This window comes from Balaenoptera borealis (genome assembly GCF_965194805.1).
Source record: "Balaenoptera borealis genome assembly, chromosome: 4".
NCBI classification, from domain to species: domain Eukaryota; kingdom Metazoa; phylum Chordata; class Mammalia; order Artiodactyla; family Balaenopteridae; genus Balaenoptera; species Balaenoptera borealis.
Genome location: NC_138861.1, coordinates 41,932,594 through 41,953,393, shown reverse-complemented (window position 1 = coordinate 41,953,393; position 20,800 = coordinate 41,932,594). Strand labels below are relative to the sequence as shown.

Below are 20,800 nucleotides of genomic sequence, written 5' to 3'. Positions count from 1 at the left end.
CTTAAAAAACTAAAAATAGAACTACCATATGAGGCAGCAATTTCACTACTGGGCATATACCCTGAGAAAACCATAATTCAAAAAGAGTCATGTACCACAATGTTCATTGCAACTCTATTTACAATAGCCAGGACATGGAAGCAACCTAAGTGTCCATCGACAGATGAATGGATAAGGAAGATGTGGCACATATATACAGTGGAATATTACTCAGCCATAAAAGGAAACAAAATTGAGTTATTTGTAGTGAGGTGGATGGACCTAGAGTCTGTCATACAGAGTGAAGTAAGTCAGAAAGAGAAAATCAAATACCATATGCTAACACATATATATGGAATCTAAAAAAAAAAAAAAAAAAGGTTCTGAAGAACCTAGGGGCAGGACAGGAATAAAAATCAGACATAGAGACTGGACTTGAGGACACGGGGAGTGGAAAGGGTAAGCTGGGACAAAGTAAGAGAGTGTCATGGACATATATACACTACCAAATGTAAAATAGATAGCTAGTGGGCAGCAGCCACATAGCACAGGGAGATCAGCTCGGTGCTTTGTATCCACCTAGAGGGGTGGGATAGGGAGGGTGGGAGGGAGACGAAAGAGGGAGGGGATATGGGGATATATGTATATGTATAGCTGATTCACTTTGTTATACAGCAGAAACTAACACAACATTGTAAAGCAATTATACTCCAATAAAGATGTTAAAAAAAAAAAAAATAGAAAATCATGGGGAAAGTTAGGTCAATGGGTAGGATGGAGTCAGATTAGGAGGGGTTTCTAAACACAAGTGAAGGAATCTGGATTATCTTCTGCAGGTAACAGGGACCCATCATAGGTTCTGGAGCATGGGAAGGACATTTAATCCACCCTTATTTGTTTTTTTAATATGATTTACTACTTGCAAATTTGTTAGCATTTAGAAAGGTTGGATTTTTACCGGCCCGAAAGAGAAAAGTGATGTCTCCAACCCTAAAGTTTCCTCCCCGACACAGGATCTCCTAGCAGGGTGCTCCGGGCCTCGCTCTGCCTCCCTCAATTACTCTTCACTTGCGGGGGGTGGCAGCAGGTAACGTGTCAGTTTGCTGAGCCTGTCCCTTCCTCTCTCTTTTCTTCTGGGAGCCAGGCCACCAGCAGGAAGTACTCATTCTTCTCTGTGTCTGGGAGAGTCTGTCTAATTCTGGGGCTCAGTATCAGGAAATCTTACCCACAGATATAAACCCTATTCTCCAGCATCAGTTTTACTGATAATAAAGGTGCTATTTTGGTCCTCTACCTGCCTCACTCATTTTTTCTCAACTTGTCAGAACCCAGATGGAGAAGAAAGCCCTTTATACCAAATTAGACTATACTGACTTTTCTGAAACTGCATCACAGGTCGCTCAGCTACACAGATCCAGTTTATACTGATTCATAGAAATGCTTTCGACTCTAAGCCCAGTGCTTCATTGAAACAGCACTGTCCTCCAGACACTGCCAACTTACAGCAAATCGCCAAGGTGGTACCAAGACAAACTTAAGGCAACACACGGGCAGTCCTAACAGGGACCTCGGTACAGCCATTCAAAATAGCCGCTGTGTTTGGGCCCTCACCAGTCCCCCATCCTGGCATCTCCTCTTCTCGGCTTCCCAACGGTCAAGCCCTTTCTGTCTGTCCAAGGCCCACACCACCCCATTGCTAGGGAACCGCTGACCGAAACTGCCCACCTTGGCCAGGCAGGATGATAGCCACTTGCACAAGTTGTCTCACAACAGGAGGTCCCGATAAGGGACACGGTGCTGTCGCTGAAACTAACCGGGAGAATTCAGGAGGGGCCAGAAGGAGGGAGGAGACGCCAGCCCATAATACGTCCTGCCAACCTCCCAGAATCCTTCGAGCTAGACCCCATCTTGGCTGAGAGATGTACGTGCCACCAGAAAGGACCCTGAGTCAGACTAAGTATGGGCCAAGCAAGATGATTGGCCAGAGACAACCCGGAAACTCACCCCATCACCATAAAACCTGAGACTGCGAGCCACGTGGCAGAGCAGTTCTCCTGGGTTCCCTTACCCTACTGCTCTCCGCCCCGGCCCCCCTTCCCAATAAAGTCCTTTGCTTTGTCAGTACGTGTGTCTCCTCACACAATTCATTTCCAAGTGTTAGACAAGAGCCCACTCTCAGGCCCTGGAAGGGGTCCCCCTTCCCGCAATACCATGGCACCAGGTATGGCTTATATTAAAGTAATCCCCACGAGTCACATTTTCCCTTCTTCCTTGCTAAACCCCCGTTCTACATTGTTTAGATAAAAATCTATGTTCTATCCCCTCTGAGGTAAACAAGCAGAATATACACAAGATGAGTGATCAGTGAAATTAACTCTTCTAGGGAGCAACTACATTTTAAGGGATTAATATGGGATGAGGCTAAATTATAACATGTTGGTTATGTGAGGGTGAAAATTCTGAATACACCTTTCCCAGCTGGGACCCCTGTTAACACTGCTTTACCATCCCCATTCTCAGCCCACCAGGAGGACAGCTGGACACATGGACCACGAAGCTACTTATCTCAGGTACCATTTCCAAAGGAGATGAAAAATGTTGTTTATTACTGTCATTATCATTAATTATTACTATTATTAATAGTAGTTCCAGAAACAGCTGCCATTTATGGAGTCCCAGCTCTGCGCCAAGCAATGTGTTAGGTGCTTCACATAAATACATTACCTGAGTTAATTCACCTGCAGGGTAGGCTGATGGGGTTCTCATCTTACAGATATGAAAATTGAGGCTCACGACCTTGCCCCCCAAAGTACACAGTAAGTGGCAGAGATCAGATTCATGAGAGACCAGATCTGCCCGATACCAAATTTCACGTTCTTTACACAATACTATTGTCTTGGAAAAGCCAAGACAAGGATTCTAACAATTCCTTGACATTCTCATCCCCTGCCCTCTGAAAATACAGCAGAAATACTTTGAAATTGAATAGTTGTATCAACTATGTGGACTGATTAAGATCAAAGACACTGTTTCCCATTGTAAGAGTTCAATTTATGGCATTTTGGAGGATTTATACCCATCCCTGTCCTTTTACCACCACACCCCTCCTCCAACCAATTCAGCTCCATTTCTCAGAAGCAAGCTGCTCCCAGTGACAGAGCAGGACTTTACTCCAGAAAACAGTTTCTCCAAAGAACTCTCTGAGCACCTTATTCCTGGACACTACAGAAAGAGGTGAAATTCATCATGAAGCCAACAAGAGAAAAAAATAGATTGAATGTGAGACACCAATTTTCCTACTGTCACTGGGACAAAATGCCAACAATAGAGTCAATGCCCTCAGCAAAGGACAATTATAAGAATACATTAAACTGCCACTCACAAAAGCATTCCCTTCTGGCCTCACTGCTCCTGTCTACCCTGCGAGTACTCCGGTTCCTCGGACCCAGATCATACACCAGGACTGAGTCCACGAGCACCAGCTAGAGATGTGAGCATGGAGTCACTTAGACACAATGATGACTTCATTACTCCAGTCACAATACAGTACCACTTCTGGTCCCAAAGAGAATACTGGCTTTCAAATATGGATCTCCAATATTCAAACTTGATTTGGAATCCAATGATTCACAACATGCTTTCAAGGATATCATACAGCAGTGGTTCTGAACCCTGGCTCCATGTTAGAATCACCTGGGGAGCTTTTAAAACTTACCCATGCTCACATCCCACCTGGATCCAGGTAAATCAGACTCTCCAGGGGTGGGGCCAGGCTTCCTTTGTTGATTCCGATGTGCACCAAGGTGAGAACCACTATCACAAAGGATGCCTACACTGCACAGGTGCTAAGGAAGTATTTAAGATATTGTATTTCAGCTGCTGGAGTAACAAAAGTAAAAAAAGAAAGAAAGAAGCCTGGTTTTCACCGAACAGTAGTCCGTAAATATAAAGATGACCAATCATATTCTTTCCAAAGAAAACTCAGGCTCAGAAGGTAATGAGCATTTCGGATCTCAGGGCAAAGTCAGTGATGAGACCCCGCCCTGTGTTGCCCACTCAGTCATCAAGTTACCCTGCTTGACAGACACCATCTTCTGCCACCGATCACATGAGATAAGTATTTTGCAGAGCTTGAGAAAAGATTTAAATCTCTATTGAAGGAAACAAAAGAATAATTTGGAAGCTTCCCAAAACTTCATTTATCCAACTGGGTAGAAGAATACTGTGCATTATTGAAAAAGTTAATTGCCCAAATGAGTACTAGTGGATTCCCCAGGAATAATAGCAGGATTTGACTAATTCCCAACTATTATGGGAAGACCCATTACAGAAGAGTTACTGTTCTGAATTAATGAGTAAAAGAATCCAAGCCCTGGTTGCAAAAATCGGTTGATATACTACCCACTTCCTTACCTTCCTTTCATCATTAAAAGAGCCTGGTCATGAACATGCCATGTTGTGAGCACGGTGAGGTACAAAGGGACCCTACCATCATTCTGGGCTTCCACCCTCACTCTCATGATACGAACAAAGGGTTCCACGTGAGAATCTGCAGATTAATTAAGTAAAAAATAGCTCCTTTCTTCTTTTTAAAACAGGGCCACCAAAAAATTAAACCCAAGAGCCTCTTCTTAGATCCACTAGATGGTGCAAGCTCTCCTTTTGGAACAGACTTACCAGGAGGACAAACTCAAGCAGGACATCAAAAATTTACTATGGGCGCACTCAAGCAGCCCCTGCACTGCACAGGAGCCTGCATGGGAAGGGTACTTGCTGTCTGAGACTCTTTCTATTTGCAATTAAAAAAAGCATAAGGAGGGGCTTCCCTGGTGACGCAGTGGTTAAGAATCCACCTGCCAATGCAGGGGACATGCGTTCGAGCCCTGGTCCGGGAAGATCCCACATGCTGTGGAGCAACTAAGCCCATGTGCCACAACTACTGAGCCTGCGCTCTAGAGCCTGTGAGGCACAACTACTGAGCCCAAGTGCCACAACTACTGAAGCCCGCGCGCCTAGAGCCCGTGCTCTGCAACAAGAGAAGCCACCACAGTGAGAAGCCCGCGCACCACAATGAAGAGTAGTCCCCGCTCGCCACAACTAGAGAAAGCCCGCGTGCAGCAACGAAGACCCAACACAGCCAAGAATAAATAAATAAATAAATAATTTTTTTAAAAATTATTTTTAAAAAAAGCATAAGGAGAATTTTTCTAAATTATGCATTAGGAGCTCAGGATTTAACTTAATACCATGGAAAGACTCACTGGAACTAAGATTTACTTCTAGGGGAGTAATGGGAAGAGATGATACCAAAGCCTCAAGACGTGGAGATCTCGGTTGGGTCGAAGCTCGGCCATAAGCAGCTCTGTGAGCCTGAGCAAGTCACCTAACCTCTCCAGTCCTCAATGTTGGTATCTGAAAAACGAGGAGCTGGGACTAGACCAACTCTGGAATTAGGTCTAGCGCTAAAATTCGATGAGTGTGCATAGCGCATTATGTTTCTATCTCCAATTCAATCTCTGCATTTTAGATGTGGCAAGAACTTTAAACACAAAGGATATGTTTCATGAAATCCATCCAATCTGAAATTTGTGTAAATTAGATATTAATTCACTTACTGAAAAACTGAGATGTTATTAATTCCTTTACTGAAAAATATCTACAGAGTGCCTACTGGGTGCCAAGCTTCGGGCCACCACTGTCAGGGAATAAGGACATGGACACAGATGAGAAACAACCCCCCCCCCCGCCCCAGTCCACACATAGCTCCCCAACGAAACTGAAATCCAGTGGACTTTAAAGTTCTAAACTTCAAGTTCTAGGAAAAACTGCACAGCTAAATCTACTAGTTCTATTAAAGCATTTAACACAAATATAAATATCACACATCTTACCAGATAGTTTGATGTCTTGATAACTAACCATGGTGACCATATATTGCCAATTATTTTAAACTTGATATCTCATAGGCAACTCAAGCCAAAAACAATACGGAAAAGTTTGCCCACTTCGTATAATTTCATTATACGAAGATGTGGAGAGAGCACATTTCAGACATGAATCTTAGAGCCATCACTGATTCTTCAATAATATTTTTTGTTCACTTTCCTTCTGCTTCTTTCTGTAAAATATCTATGTCTTCCTTTACATTTTCCCAGCAATATCTGTCTCAAATCTGGTCATTTCCCTTCTGGACCTCCACAACAAATAAACGTTGTCTCACTTTCAGCAAAAGTCACGTCTATCCAATCCTCAGCACCCCTTCGCTCAAGTTCCTCACTTGCCTTCCACTCCACGCCGCCCCATAGTGCCCGCTGTCAGCGAGACACCAGTTCACCAATCTGACGCGACCACGACAGCTCTAAACCATCCCATCTCTCTTCAGCTTTCTCCTCACTCCCTCATATTTGCTCCACACACAACCCCCACCCCACACCTGCTCACCACATCCATGTTCACACATTCACTCTTACTCAGAAAACAGTACAATACCTATTATGCACAAGGCAGTGTGCTAGGTATGCTGCTACAATACTTGCTCAATGAAGAGATGAATAAATACACATGTATGGTCTCTACGCTCGTGGCATCTACCTCCTGATAGCACAGGTAAGACATTAAACCCATAACGATCGTACGAGGGGATCTTGAAGTGCCACGTGAGTGATACCAGCCAAACTCTAAGAAGTGAGGAGTGATTGCCTACTTCTGGCTTGATCACGAAGACTTCCAGAAGAAGGTGGCATATGGTCAGGATCCTGGAGGAGGAGAAGGATTGGGGTAAGTATAGTCGCAGGAGAAAGGCCGCTCAAGTAGAGGGAAGCAGAAGCACAGGCTTTTAACTAGAAGGCTAATTCGCACTCAGTGTAGAGCAAATGGCCCAGGGGAGCAGGAGAAGAGGGTCTATGGAGAAAGCAGGAGGAAGACACTGGGATTGGCCTGGGGAAGATTCAGAGTCGGGCTCTACCAAGTCTACGTCTGAGTTATTTCTCCAGTACCTTGATGTCTACAGTTCTCTGCCCATTTCCTCCTGGCAATGTGCCAAATGTCATGTTAATACAGATAATAATAATAGTAGTATTACAGTATAGTATTACAGATCAATGAAAGCACTGCTGGGTCATCTAAAATTATGATTTTCCAACAAGTACATAGTAAATACAGAAATCGTTATAATAGAGTTAACACATACATAGCACGTACTCTGTGCCAGGCATCATTTTAAAGTCATTAAATCCTCACAAATCCTATAAGGTAGGCACTATTATTATCACCCCCCATTTTACAAATGGAAATGAGGAAAATGGTTCAGAGAGCTTAAAGGTTCTGCCCAAGGGCACACAGCCAGCAAGTGGCAGAGCTGAGATATCGACCCTGGCGGCCTGACTCTCAAGTCCACATCATATTAAATCCTTTGCAAAGACCTTATTCACTGGATACCACTACATCTAGGTTTGTGTCAATGAATGAATAAATCTGCCCTCCTCTTTGCTCTCTAGTTTAAGTCTGTTTACTCAGGCCAGTATTGTTTGGTTTTTGTTTTTATTTGTTTTGGCACAGCATTAGATACAGCAGTGTAGAGACAAGAATGCCCCCAAGACACCATGAAGCTATCAACACCAAGGTGACGACATCATGAATCCTACGGCCGGTTAGTTCACTATTTGTTCTGTGAACATGCAAAATGGGGGGAAATATTTAGATTTTCATTCATATAACAATATGCCCAGGCCTTGGCTGCACACACACCACGTGCCTTACCTGGAACCTCCGTGTCTACAAAATATCCAAAGACACAGCGTTTAAAGCAGGCTGGAAACTTAGCGCAAGACCTTAGATATTAATTACGAGATTTTCTTTAGAAAAAAAAAAAAGAGGTGAATGTTCCAATAGCTTCTATTATAATCTACTGCCACATTCTCAGATGCTTTCCACAATAAATACTAGACATATCATCTTGTTCCACAGTTGGTCCACAAGTGATAGCTCTGGGATAAACAATGGACTCTCCTAGGCTTTTCTATATATTGATAAAGAGAAAAGAATACTTGTGTATGGATCTAAATATCTGTACATGTCATCTTTCCACTTAACGTACAGTATGAGAAGTGAAAAAGTAATAATGGTTACAGTCAACCCGAGAAAATCTGCCCATCTCCTCTTTATTGTGTAACCTCCAGTTACAACCTCCTTTTCCCTTCTGCCCACAGCACCAAACCACCTGGTAAGACCAGGTCGGCAGTGGAAAGGTGATGCCCTGTAATATTCTGGGATACACATGACATCGGTGAGTGGCCAGGATTCCCACTGCCAAGCTGACAGCATTTCCATTTGAAAGGAGTTTTTATGGTATTGACATCACTGTCTGCATATCTTAACAGCATCACACAGGACAGTGGAGCTGATTTCAGGGTGATGAGTAATAGCACTTGCCCAGCATCCTGAACAATGAGAGGTACTTCCCTCAATCAAACACCATGCACACATCAGGGGCAGAAACACATTCCTACAACCCAACAATCTTCTTTCACTGCTCAACCTTTAGATACTACGACTAGTAAGTCTTTAAATTATGCAAACTATTTTCACCTATGTTTTCTGCCTTGCTGGCTAAAACAGCTCCAGAGGGGGCAGAGCAGAACCTCATCCCCATTTTTTTTTTTTTTTTGAGAATATATATATTTTTTTCTTTTCTTTTTTTTTTTTAACATCTTTATCGGAGTATAATTGCTTTACAATGGTGTGTTAGTTTCTGCTGTATAACAAAGTGCATCAGCTATACGTATACATACATCCCCATATCCCCTCCCTCTTTCGTCTCCCTCCCACCATCCCTATCCCACCCCTCTAGGTGGTCACAAAGCACCGAGCTGATCTCCCTGTGCTATGCAGCTGCTTCCCACTAGCTATCTATTTTACGTTTGGTAGTGTATATATGTCCATGCCACTCTCTCACTTTGTCACAGCTTACCCTTCCCCCTCCCCATATCCTCAAGTCCGTTCTCTAGTAGGTCTGTGTCTTTATTCCCGTCTTACCCCTAGGTTCTTCATGAACTTTTTTCTTTTTTTTCTTAGATTCCATATATATGTGTTAGCATACGGTATTTGTTTTTCTCTTTCTGACTTACTTCACTCTGTATGACAGACTCTTAGAGGAAAACATAGGCAGAACACTCTATGACACAAATCACAGCAAGATCCTTTTTGACTCATCCCCATTTTAACACCTTGCTCACTTGGAAGAGGCTTCACGGCTTCACAGACTGTTGTTATCTACCTTCTTGTCTGATGTTCCCCAGTCTTGGGAAGCTGACGGGGGGGGATTACTATGTGTGAAAAAACTGAATCCTTAAGTGAGTTAAGGTCCTTGCGATCCCACATAAAACTAGAACCCATGTCTTCCAAATCCTACTTCAATAAAAGAGCATGAACAGCCAAAGGGCCAGCAGAAGGGCACAGATCAGTATGATCACCCGAGTGTGGCCCTTGGAGCGCCTGGGTGTTGGCTAAAGTGAACTCCTGGGCCTCAAGCTCACTCATGAAAGCCACATACCCAGCCCTCGGGAGTTTCCATGTAAGAAGTTCCCAGGGAACTGTTTTCGCACATTTACGTTTGAGAACCTCTGACACTGAGAATTAGAACAAAGAGGGAAATAACTCTATGAACAACTGAATTGACATCCCATTCTGAGGGAAAGAAATAAGGGAAGAGTAAATCCAAAGTCATGCTGTCTATGAAATAATGTAAAAATCTGCTAAGGAACAATAAGCATATTATCTAAAATCAAAGCACGATAGTACTAAAAATGGTAAAAAAAAAAAAAAAAAAACAAACACAACTCACTGCCCAGTAACATACAGGGCCATGGGAGGGACGTCTCATTTAGAGACTCAGCCGGTTAAGTTAATAGGTGATACGTATTCAGTACTAAGTGCCAGAGACAACAAGCTCTCTCAATGCGGCATCTCGTTTATTCCTCACAAGAACCCAATAAGGTAGGTGTTATTACTGTCCAGTAACATACAGGGCCATGGGAGGGACGTCTCATTTAGAGACTCAGCTGGTTCAGTTAATAGGTGATACGTATTCAGTACTAAGTGCCAGAGACAACAAGCTCTCTCAACGCGGCATCTCGTTTATTCCTCACAAGAACCCAATAAGGTAGGTGTTATTACCCGCAGCTAACACATATACACAGATGAGGGCACTTGCCACAAGGCGCTGCTAGTTAAATCGCCAAGAGCCAGAACTCCAACTAAGGTCAATCTCAAAAGCCATTTTTCTCAACGTGAAGCTAGATTGCTTCCCCGAATTGTATTAATCACATATAATGCATTAATAGAATGTATTAGATTGCACATACTTACAGTTTTCAATTAATAAATCAAGTATTTCCAAGTCAAAGCCTCTTAAAACTGTCACTGAAATCTTCTAGGTCTGTTTACTAGCTGGGTCTCGTTGGATAGAGCAATTATTAATTTAGGCTGTCTCAAGCTTGCCCGCTTAATATGATTTTTTTCGATCCAAGTTTAACAGTGTCACATAGCTGCAGGCCCACGACAGGACTGGGCCTTTTAATTACCTCATTCGACTGCCCTTACTGATGGAAGACAGTGACAGTCACATCTGGCCCCTCTGTTTCCACAGAACTCTCCTGTGGAGTCCAGGGTAACAGGAGACAGAATGATCGCTTGGGCTCTGTCCCCGCCATCCCAGATCCTCAGTCACCCCTGGGTCCCCAGCATCGGACAGGAACCACAACGCTATATATGAGCTTGAGGTGGCACCAGGCGCCCCAAGCCTTCCTGCTGAGCTCACACATCACAGCGCACGGCTGCCCCCGCTGCCAGCTGGCCCTGGAGGGACCCCTCCCTGCCCTGGAGCCCGCTGGAGCCGCCTCAGAGGCTGTGAGGCCACGGCAGCAGCTTCCAAGAGGAATAACCTCATTTCACCAGGACACGCCTGCGAGCCCTTCCCCTCACACAGACCGGCATCTGTGGGCCCAGGTGGGCACACAGCTATACTTTCAGCGCAGTGGAGAAGAGAATCATTCCAAGTAACTCGTTTACTCCAGGCATGGTGAGAAACAAAGCTCCATATGAACAAGGACAGTTCAACATCACTGCAGGAAGAGGATAAGGAGCTAGCAGAAAAAAGAGCAGGATAACATTTGGGAGCCTTCAGTGACTGCAGAGGTTGCGTCAATAAGGTAGAGAACGCATTTGAAAAAGCAAATTGTTGAAATGCATAAATAGAAATATGAAAGGGAGAGACCAAAATATGATCCCACTACAGTTTTCAGTACGGTTCACCCCAGAGCTGGAGTCTAGTGTAGAGCTCCATGACTCAACGGAAAACTATAAAAGATTCAGCAAAGAACCACCAGACTTGAAAAATAAAATCTCAAATTTCCAGGGCCAAGATGGCATCCTAATTTCCTCCTTCTTCCAATTTCCCACTGAAAGGGGAATGACCTGATCGAAGAAATTTTACAGCATTATTGGAAACCAGACATAAAACGTCACGGTATTTGCCTTCTGGAGGTGACACAGATGATAGCAGAGTGACGAAGGGCAGCAACCTGCTAGGCATCCAAAAATGCAACAGGAAGTCTGCCAGAAGAGCAAGTAGGGGACTTGTCTCTACGCTCTTGCCACCCCGAGCCCCCTCCACCATCTCCCAGACAAGAGATGCGTGGAGAAGGACGGATATAAGTGACAGTTAAGTGACAGGCTGCTCCGTCCACTCCTCGCTGGAGACGAAACACCGGCAGAAGGGACCAGTGTAAACCTCCTCTACACTCAGCACCCAATTATAGCTCATTAACACTCATTAACGGTGATAATTTGAAGACGCAATTGCTCTTAAAATCTTCAGTCACTAGTTTCACTGGGCATGAAAGTCAAAAACATCCCTGACTAGTGAGAGCCCCACTGGGCTCTAAAGGGGTCCCAGCCCACCGCACCCACAGACACACAAAGAGCAAGTGGGCAACTCACAGGTGTGGCTGTTCCCAGCTTCTCAAAATTTCCATCTTTTCTTCTCTAGTCTCCAAAAAACTTCCATCCATCAGCCTAAGTCAATAAGCCATGAATTATTGAGCTCACAGGATACAGATCATGAATATGTATGTGTGTGTTTGGAAGATGAGATTCTAAAACAAATGGGCTCCACAGTGGCTTATAAGAAGCCAGCACACATGCATGCCTTGGCTGAAACTAGTCTACCTGTGTATATTGTTCAAACATGGTTTTAGCACACAAGAGATGGTGGAAAAATCAGTGTTTCCGGTGGGTTTTTTGCTTCTGTTTTTCCAAGTGCACGTGTATGGAATAATTTGCTGAATGAAACACTGCTGGCTGCTCTCCGCAAAATCCAAAGGTACGGGCTTTCTTTGAGGTCATGGTTATTGCAGCTAGCGCCTGTGAGCTGCCATCGGAAAAGAATGGTGTGTCATTATTTTTCCTTCCATCCATCCTTTACTTCAGCACACTCCCCTCAAGGTCTCCACCTCCAACCACCACAGAGAGCCCCAAACTTCTGCCCTAATTCCCTCACAGTCTCCAAATAAAGGAGCCACAATAACCCACAAAACAGAACATCCTAGTTTACAAGATACTTGACAGAAATAATATGACGGAGCCCAGAATGCTCTGTATGCAACTCCGCCCCCTCTTGTAACCTTGCTGGGGCCAGGGCAGCACTGAAGCCATCTTTGGCTGCTACTGCCAACCATCCACCGGTCTCCCGCCAGCCCAGGGCCCCTAATCGACAACCTAGACAAAGATTCCTCTAAGCTGGTGACAAAGCCAATCAGCCTGCTCCACTTCTGGCCTTGTCTGTGGCTCCTCAGCCTGATCACTGCGTTCAAAAAAAAACAAAAAAATGGGGGTTTGGGGGGCGGCATCTCTCTCTACCTGGAGACTTTCTTCTACTATTACCATCATCCTCAAACACTTATTGATCACCTAAAATGTCCAGGACACCATGCTACCCCCTATTACCAGGATCAGCAAACTTTTTCTATAAAGGGCCAGAAAGGAAATATTTTAGGTTTCACAAGTTACATACAGTCTCTGTCATATACTCCTTAAAACAAAAATCTTGGAAAAGCGTAAAAAAATTCTTTTTAAAAATTGTGGTAAAGTACACATAATATAAAATTTGCCATTCTAACCATTTTAAAGTGTACAGTTCAGTGGTATTAAGTACATTCATATTGTTGTGCAACCAATATCACCATCCACCTCCAGAACTCTTTCCGTCTAACGAAGCTGAAACCCTCTACCCATTAAACAACTCCCCATTCTCCCCTCCCGCAGCCCCTGGCAACCACCATTCTAATCTGTCTCTATGAATTTAAGTGTTCTAGATACCTCATGGAAGTGGAATCATACAGTATTTGTCTTTTTATGACTGGCTTATTTCACTTAGCATAATGTCCTTAAGGTTCATCCATGATGTAGCATGTACCAGAATCTCCTTCCTTTTTAAAGCTGAATAATATTCCATTGTATGTATATACCATGTTTTTGTCTAATCATTCATCTGTAGATGGATGTAAAAACCATTCTTCACATTCAGGATATAGAAAAACAGGCCACAGGCCAGACCTGGCCCACAGGTCGTAGTTGCCAAACCCTGCTATAGAGGCACCAAAAAACATACAACACAAACCAGAGGTTCTGAAATTTTCTCAGTCTCTGGCACTTTCAGTATATCAGTAATTTTTCACAGCACCCCTAAGCCAAAAGAAATACCCAACCATCCCATCTATTAAGGGTTTAAGTCCAAACAACTTACTATGTGGTTAGGTCCTAACAACTTAACTCCTGTTGGGCACTCGGACCTCAGAATCAGACTGGACACTGCCAACCTCACACCCTGTTCCACGCGGATTTTCATGTGATACTTGCTTTTAAGCACAGCACCCAACAAAAACTTGGTTTTGCAAAAAGTATGCCCATATTGAAAGGAATGTATATTTAATGCAGAAACTCGCTTATTTCAAGTTAGTTAATTCACGTGGTGTCCAACAGGTGTCACTGTATTTCCCTCATAAACATAGGCACTTTTCACTGAGTTCTCCCACCAAGAAGCCCAGGGTTCCTTGGCACACTGTTTGGGACCTGCAGATAGAGACTATTCCAGGGGTTTCAGATAGAGGTGGGGAAACAGAGTCAAATACCAAGAATATGCTGAACAAGAGACAGTAGCATATGCTCAGTGTCAAATGACCACTGACAGACACTGAGCTACAGATTCTAGACAAGAGACAGCCTAGAGCCCCAAAGTCAGGGACAGCTGCAGGCAGGAGTGGCATTTAGGCTGCCCCTTAAAGAGAGAGTAAGACCCGACAGGAGAAGAACAAGCGAAGGGAACAGACTAAGTACAGGAGAGGCCCCGACGTAAGAACGAGGCGGGTGGGAGGGGGGCCCTGGAGCAGCGTGCACACTGAGGAGACCTAGGAAATGAGCCACTCAAGGTTTCACAGGAAGGTGGTGCATTTAAAGATGTGTTTAGAAAACTTAATCCAGCAGCTATGGGTGCAACAACCTGAAGAAAGAAGTCGTAGCAATGAGACCCATGTCGAGGTGTGGTCGAGGTATGTCCTACATGGACACTGTTGGGAGAAGAAACAAAAAGGATCAGACTAAAGAACCTTATGGGAAAAGGCTGGCCTTGTAGCAGGGGGGAGCATGAGAAGAGATTCAAGAATAGTCAAGGTTTCTAGACCAGGTAACTAGGGGAAATGATGTCATTCACACTAAGGAATTGTGCAGAGGCTGCGCTCAGGTGGCCCGGAAAGAGAATATGAGTGTTGCTTTTGATATTCTACGTCTGAGGGCACGGCAGGTCACTCAGGCCAAGGGATCCAGCTGGTGGTTGATCAGCAGAGCCCAAGCCCTGGGCACGCCCACACGTAGGGCAGGAAAGGAGAGAGGTCAGACAGACTCTGAAGGAGAACAGGAGAGTCTGGAGGGTGGCGGTCAGAGGGAAAGCAGGCAACTCTGGTCCAGGAGTCAGAAGCCTCAGGTTTGTAAATAAAGCGATTCTTTAAAATCCCAATATTTCAAACAAATGTTTAAAGTGCATTTAATGATGTGGCGAGAGGAACGCTGGCGGTTGTACCCGGGGAGCAGCAGTCTGCTCTCTCAGGTACTTGGGAGGACCTGACGCTTGGTGATCGGGACCATCTCTTCTCCTTGGAACCTTTACTCCCTGCATCCCTACTTTCCCCAGCCCCTTCCCCTCAACCCTTCACTTCTCTTGAACGTCCTTACTTTCTGATTTTTCAGTTCCCCACCATGCTTCCCAAAATGCCAGTGCACCCGCCAACCTAACTTTGTCCCCACCGGCCTGTCCCTGAGCCCCTCATCATCGGAAGCCCCCTGCACTGAAACTCCTTGCTCCGGACGTAAGAGCTCACGTGCCCTGGGAGTCAGGGTAGGGCCCTTCCCCAGCCCCCACCCTCCTGGGCCTCCCCTGCACAGCCACACTCCGGGTGTACTGTATCCAAACACAGCCTCCGAGCCTTGGCTCCTGCCAGCGCTCTGTCCCCAGATGTCCTTCCCCAGCTGCTCACCTTCACGGCTCAGCACCCAGTCGCTCTCCCTAATCACCCACGCCGTGTCACAGCGCACCCCTCACCCACCCGGCCCTGCTGCCTTCTCTGTCACGGCACTCATCTTAGTCCATCTTGTCTGAAGTTTGTGGTTGGCCTGTCCGTCTCCTGGGTCCCAGATCACAAGCTCCATAGAGACGAGAGGGGTTTTCAGTCACCTCCATCTCCCCACAGGGTCTGATCACGTGTTTTGCACCCAGCACACACTCACCAAGTGGTCTTTGAACACACGATATTACCCTCTGCCTGCATATGAGATGGCAGACTCTGTCCTGGAGTGAGTACCATAAGACCTTTGCGTGTGACAGTACACTGCTTTCAGAATGCTCTCGTGGAATGGACTTGAGGACACGGGGAGGGGGAAGGGTAAGCTGGGACGAAGTGAGAGAGTGGCATGGACATATATACACTACCAAATGTAAAATAGGTAGCTAGTGGGAAGCAGCTACATAGCACAGGGAGATTAGCTCAGTGCTTTGTGACCACCTAGAGGGGTGGGATAGGGAGGGTGGGAGGGAGATGCAAGAGGGAGGGGATATGGGGATATATGTATACATATGGCTGATTCACTTTGTTATACAGCAGAAACTAACACAACATTGTAAAGCAATTATACTCCAATAAAGACGTTAAAAAAAAAAGAATGCTCTCATGTTTGAGGCAAGAGGAGTGTTACTATCCCCACTGTGCAGCAGAGGAAAATGAGACTCAGAGAGGTTAAAAGCTTTGCACAAGGTCACACAGCAGTAAATACAAGAGCCGGGATTAGAACCCAGATCTTCTGACTCATGGTCTAGAACTCTCCACCACACACCCTGCCTCTGTGTGAATCCGTGTAATGATAAGCTTGACTTGGTGATGGTTACCTATGCTTGAGATATTGCTTTGCTGTTTATTCATGTCTCGTATGTTGTTGGCATATCTGCCTGTCACATTAAAGTCTAACCATGTTTTAGGTTCCAGAGGATAAGGATCAATATACAGACTTAGGCGGTAACTCTGAACTGTACTTTCCTATGTGTTTCTAGAAAATTTTAAGCTGCAATTTACTTAAGCACTAAACCCAAACACACTCTTACAGTTGCCATCTCTCGCTGCTCATGAACACTCTACAATGCTGAAGCGAGTACAGACGTGTGCTGATGGTTCCCATTTGCCCGTGCATATCCACTCTTCATCTTCTCCACCCTGCTCTAAGCCCCAATTCACCTGTATGCACCAATTTTCTCCACGATTCCCTTGCCACCTGGATTCCATTTGGGTTCACCCAGTGGAGTCCAGCAGGAGATCGGAGGCAGGGAGGAGAGTGAAGTTTGGCTATTTATTCCCCTGACTCCCTCCCAGATTGGCTGTGACCCACGTCTGAGGTTCCTGGTTCTTATCAGGGGGTCTCTGCATATAGCTCTCGGACCCTTTACGCACAAATCCGGTCTCAGGGTGGTGACCGTGGTAAACCTGCCCAGAATATGGCCACACATTCTTTGACATTCCTATCATCAAGATGTGGGGTCTATGTCCTCTCCCCTTGAAAGTGGGTGGGCTCTGCGACTACCAGGAACAATAAAACATGGCAGAAGTGACACTGTTTCAGTGCGCAGACTGGCAGCTTCTACCAAGGGATGCTAAGGCAGAACCGTTCTGGGAGACGCAGGCCTCCTCTGAAGGCCTTTCTCACACTGCACAGAAGTCTCGGACACTCCGGCCAACCTCTCCCCGCTCCCTTTACCCGGGGTCAGGTTTGCATTGCAGTCTGACAGCTCCCCCAGCCTTCCCCACCTTGCTTCCTATTTTCTCTCTCACAAGCACTTCCCCTAATAAAATCCTTGCACATTTAATCCTACCTTGGCATCCTCTCCTCTGAGGACCCAGACAAAAACAACCATCCCAGTAAATATTCAGCCTTGGAAACTGAGCTTTGATATTAAACATATAAAGACAGTAGAACTAGCTTTTGCTGAATAAGGGCAGCCCCAATGTACGGAAAATCCCGAATGAACTTTTTGGCCAACCCAATGCAATGTGATGTCTGTATGTATGGCTGGATCTAATTCCTAAATGACCTATATTAACACGGTATCATTTTCTTTAATATGACTTTTACAAAGTATGATTTTCACCTATCTCCAGAAATGTATCCTTCCCCAGATGTCCAAACTAGGTTCCCAATCCCTTGTCCAAAACCTGGAGACCATGTGCATTTTGGAATTCAAAACTTTTCGGAAAGTAATATGTACATCTGCCATAGTTGACATAACAAACCCAGCAGGTCTGGTGCAAAACTCTACACTCAAATACATTAATACAGCAAGTCCCCTACATATGAACAAGTTCTGTTCCTAGAGCACGTCCATAAGTCCAATTTGTCCGTAAGTCCAACAAAGTTAGCCTAGGTACCCAACTAACACAATCGGCTAATTAGTACTGTACTATAATAGGTTTATAATACTTTTCACACGAATAATACACAAAAAACAAACACAAAAAATAAAACATTTTTAATTTTACAGTACAGTACCTTGAAAAGTCTGCCAGACACGTGAACCAACTTATGTGACTGGACACGTGAACGCACATTTGCAACTTTGAAAATTCGCAACTTGCAGGTTCGTATGTAGGGGACTTACTGTACTATGTCCTCCACGAAACATACAAACATTAACACAAGTGGTATAAAAATAAATAGCTTGGAGACAGTGCAGGTATGGGTTTGCCACCAAAGGAGTTCAGCAAAGGTGGGACTGCACTGCCATATGAATGATTAAAAACATTCAGTTTTCAGGGCTTTTTGAATTTCTGAGTGTGAATAAGGGATTGTGGGCCTATATATCCACACTAAACTATGCAGCCCTTTAAAAAAAAAAAAAAAACCAGATACTCCTTTGCACCAACACAGAAGAATAAACGGCCATCCCCCAGCGCGAGATGAAGACGGCGCCCAGCAGGACCCGTGCAGAGGCAGGGTGACGTTATGCGTCTCCAGAGAGGGGAGAAGAAAGGTGGAGACGATCTTCACCTGTCAAAGCCCCACGCCCACCTTTTACTGCCCTTCAACCCTTTGTAACGACTTCATCTCTGGTTAAGAAATGCTGTGGAAATACTGTTTATGAGTATTGACTGTGGTGTGGGAAAATTTTTAAACCTGGATTTATCTATACTATTTATGAGACAGAGAAAGTTCACCCCTGCAAACTGCCTCCGTTGATTGCAGGCAACTAAAATGCTAGATGTAAATTGGGAGCTGAGATAGTCCACAAAGGAAATTTATGTAGGGTATAAAATAAGCCTCAAGGCGAAGGACCCTGAATACGAGAAATGTGGACCGGAGCCGCTCCAGTAGCCCTGAGACTTCTGGGTGTCCCTTCCCGGGTCAAAGGCGAGGACACAGGGTGTGTCTGCTCCCACTGGGAGCTCCTCAGAAACACCCAGCCCTGCACTTCCCTCCTCCGCCCTGAGCCCCTGTCCTGCCGCTCACAAGAGGCTCTTCTCTTCATCAGCCACGTAGGGAGCTGAGAGCCAGCGGAGAGGCCGTTCACCTTCCTCCTCTGCCCTGCTTCCTCCTAAACCTCCTCATTCTAAGTGATAAAAACACAAACAATGAAAGATGAAGAGCAGGGAGAGAAATAAATTAGGAAGGAAATATTCTCCCTAGTCGCTACATAGCCCTGGGAGGAATGGTCTGCAATGGGTAAAAGTTAAGGAATCTTATTAGGGATGGGAAATTCAAATCTAGTAACTCCACTTAGTATTTTATATATTCAGTATTGACTGTTTTTTCCCACAATAAGCCTATATTAACAACTTCATGATTTTTCAATCTCATATTTTAATTATGGGCATAACTGAGAACAATGTGTGTTAACACATGTAGGTGCTGTTATTTTTCTCTAGGAACCACTGTCTGGGAATGTACTGAGTGCCAACACTCTGCCCAGCACTTTAACAAACATCATTCCATACTTGTGCTGTTTATTCAACCCCCAGGTCTAAGGGACTGGAGATTCAGCACTGGAGGTTCCCCAGGAAACAAAACGGGTGTGATCCTTACCCTCAAGAAGCAGGCAGAGCACTGTGGAGACATTACACAAGGTCCTGCACATTGAATGATTTAATTCCACTCGTGGTAAGTGCTATGAAGGAGAAGTACTCAGGGACCAGTCAGAGCCTCCTAACAGCTCTCTGAGGTGGATCTCATCCTCGATTGTGGATAAAGAGTTATCATTAATATTTGTAACATTAAGGTATGCTAATTATAATAACATAAAATGTCCTGAACAAATAATAATTACAATTATCACTATTATAATAATGACTTGGGAAATAATTTTATATCAGCCGGTCAATGAGAAAAAGGATGGGAATAAATGAGGAAGAAAGTCTAAATGCGCGAGACAGTACGTGGATAATTACTGTCAAAGAATTTCCAGGGCACCATTCTATTCCCCCATAAAGGAAAATTCCTCCATGCAGGGGCTTAGAGACCTTCAGACACCCACCCCTCCTCCAGAACAGCAAGGTACTAACAGAAGGACAAGGTAGAAACAAATACAAGGTTTGTATTTTCCAGAGATGTGTCCCATATCTTCCAAGACAAATTTAATTTCAAAGACTTGGTTCCTTGGTTCCCATAAACCAGTGAAATAACCTGGGACCCTCAATATGTTCAAACCACATCCAAGATTACCTCCTGAACCCAGAAGTAACACAAAAATCCTAGTCAGACCAAGTACCCTGTTTGTTTTGCAAAATATTGCTACTGTGCTCAAAAGGCACTAAATGGTAAGAGGTGAACATCTTCCACCAAGACCTGCTGCTCTAAACGAGAACTCCCATCAGCAACACAGCTAGGCTTCAAAGTTGCCATGATCAGGTGTTCTTGGTTTCTATAAAATGTGAGCCCATGGAAATGGAACGTCCAGATATACAAAGGTGGGCGTTCCATCAGAAGGCATGTGATACGTTGTTCTTTGCTTCTCTCCCTGCCAGGGCTGTCAATGCCAATAACTTGACAAGGATCCTCTGAACTAAGTACTGTATATGTGTCTTAACCTAGTGAAAAAAAAAAAAAACTCCTTAAAATTAGAATGCTAGGTCCACGATGTCTCCTGACAGCTCACAATAGAAAAGATATCAGTTGATTTATTCTATAAAATGAGAGCGTCATAAGGAATTCAGAGTGATGCTAATGAGACAGCCAACCT

At 44.6% G+C, this 20,800-nt stretch overlaps 1 protein-coding gene across 8 annotated transcripts in view; it reads right to left on the bottom strand.

Annotated features, from left to right (window-relative positions):
- Window positions 1-20,800, bottom strand: part of FHIP1A (FHF complex subunit HOOK interacting protein 1A) — a 266,738-nt gene that overhangs the window by 55,954 nt on the left and 189,984 nt on the right. The window lies entirely within an intron of this gene.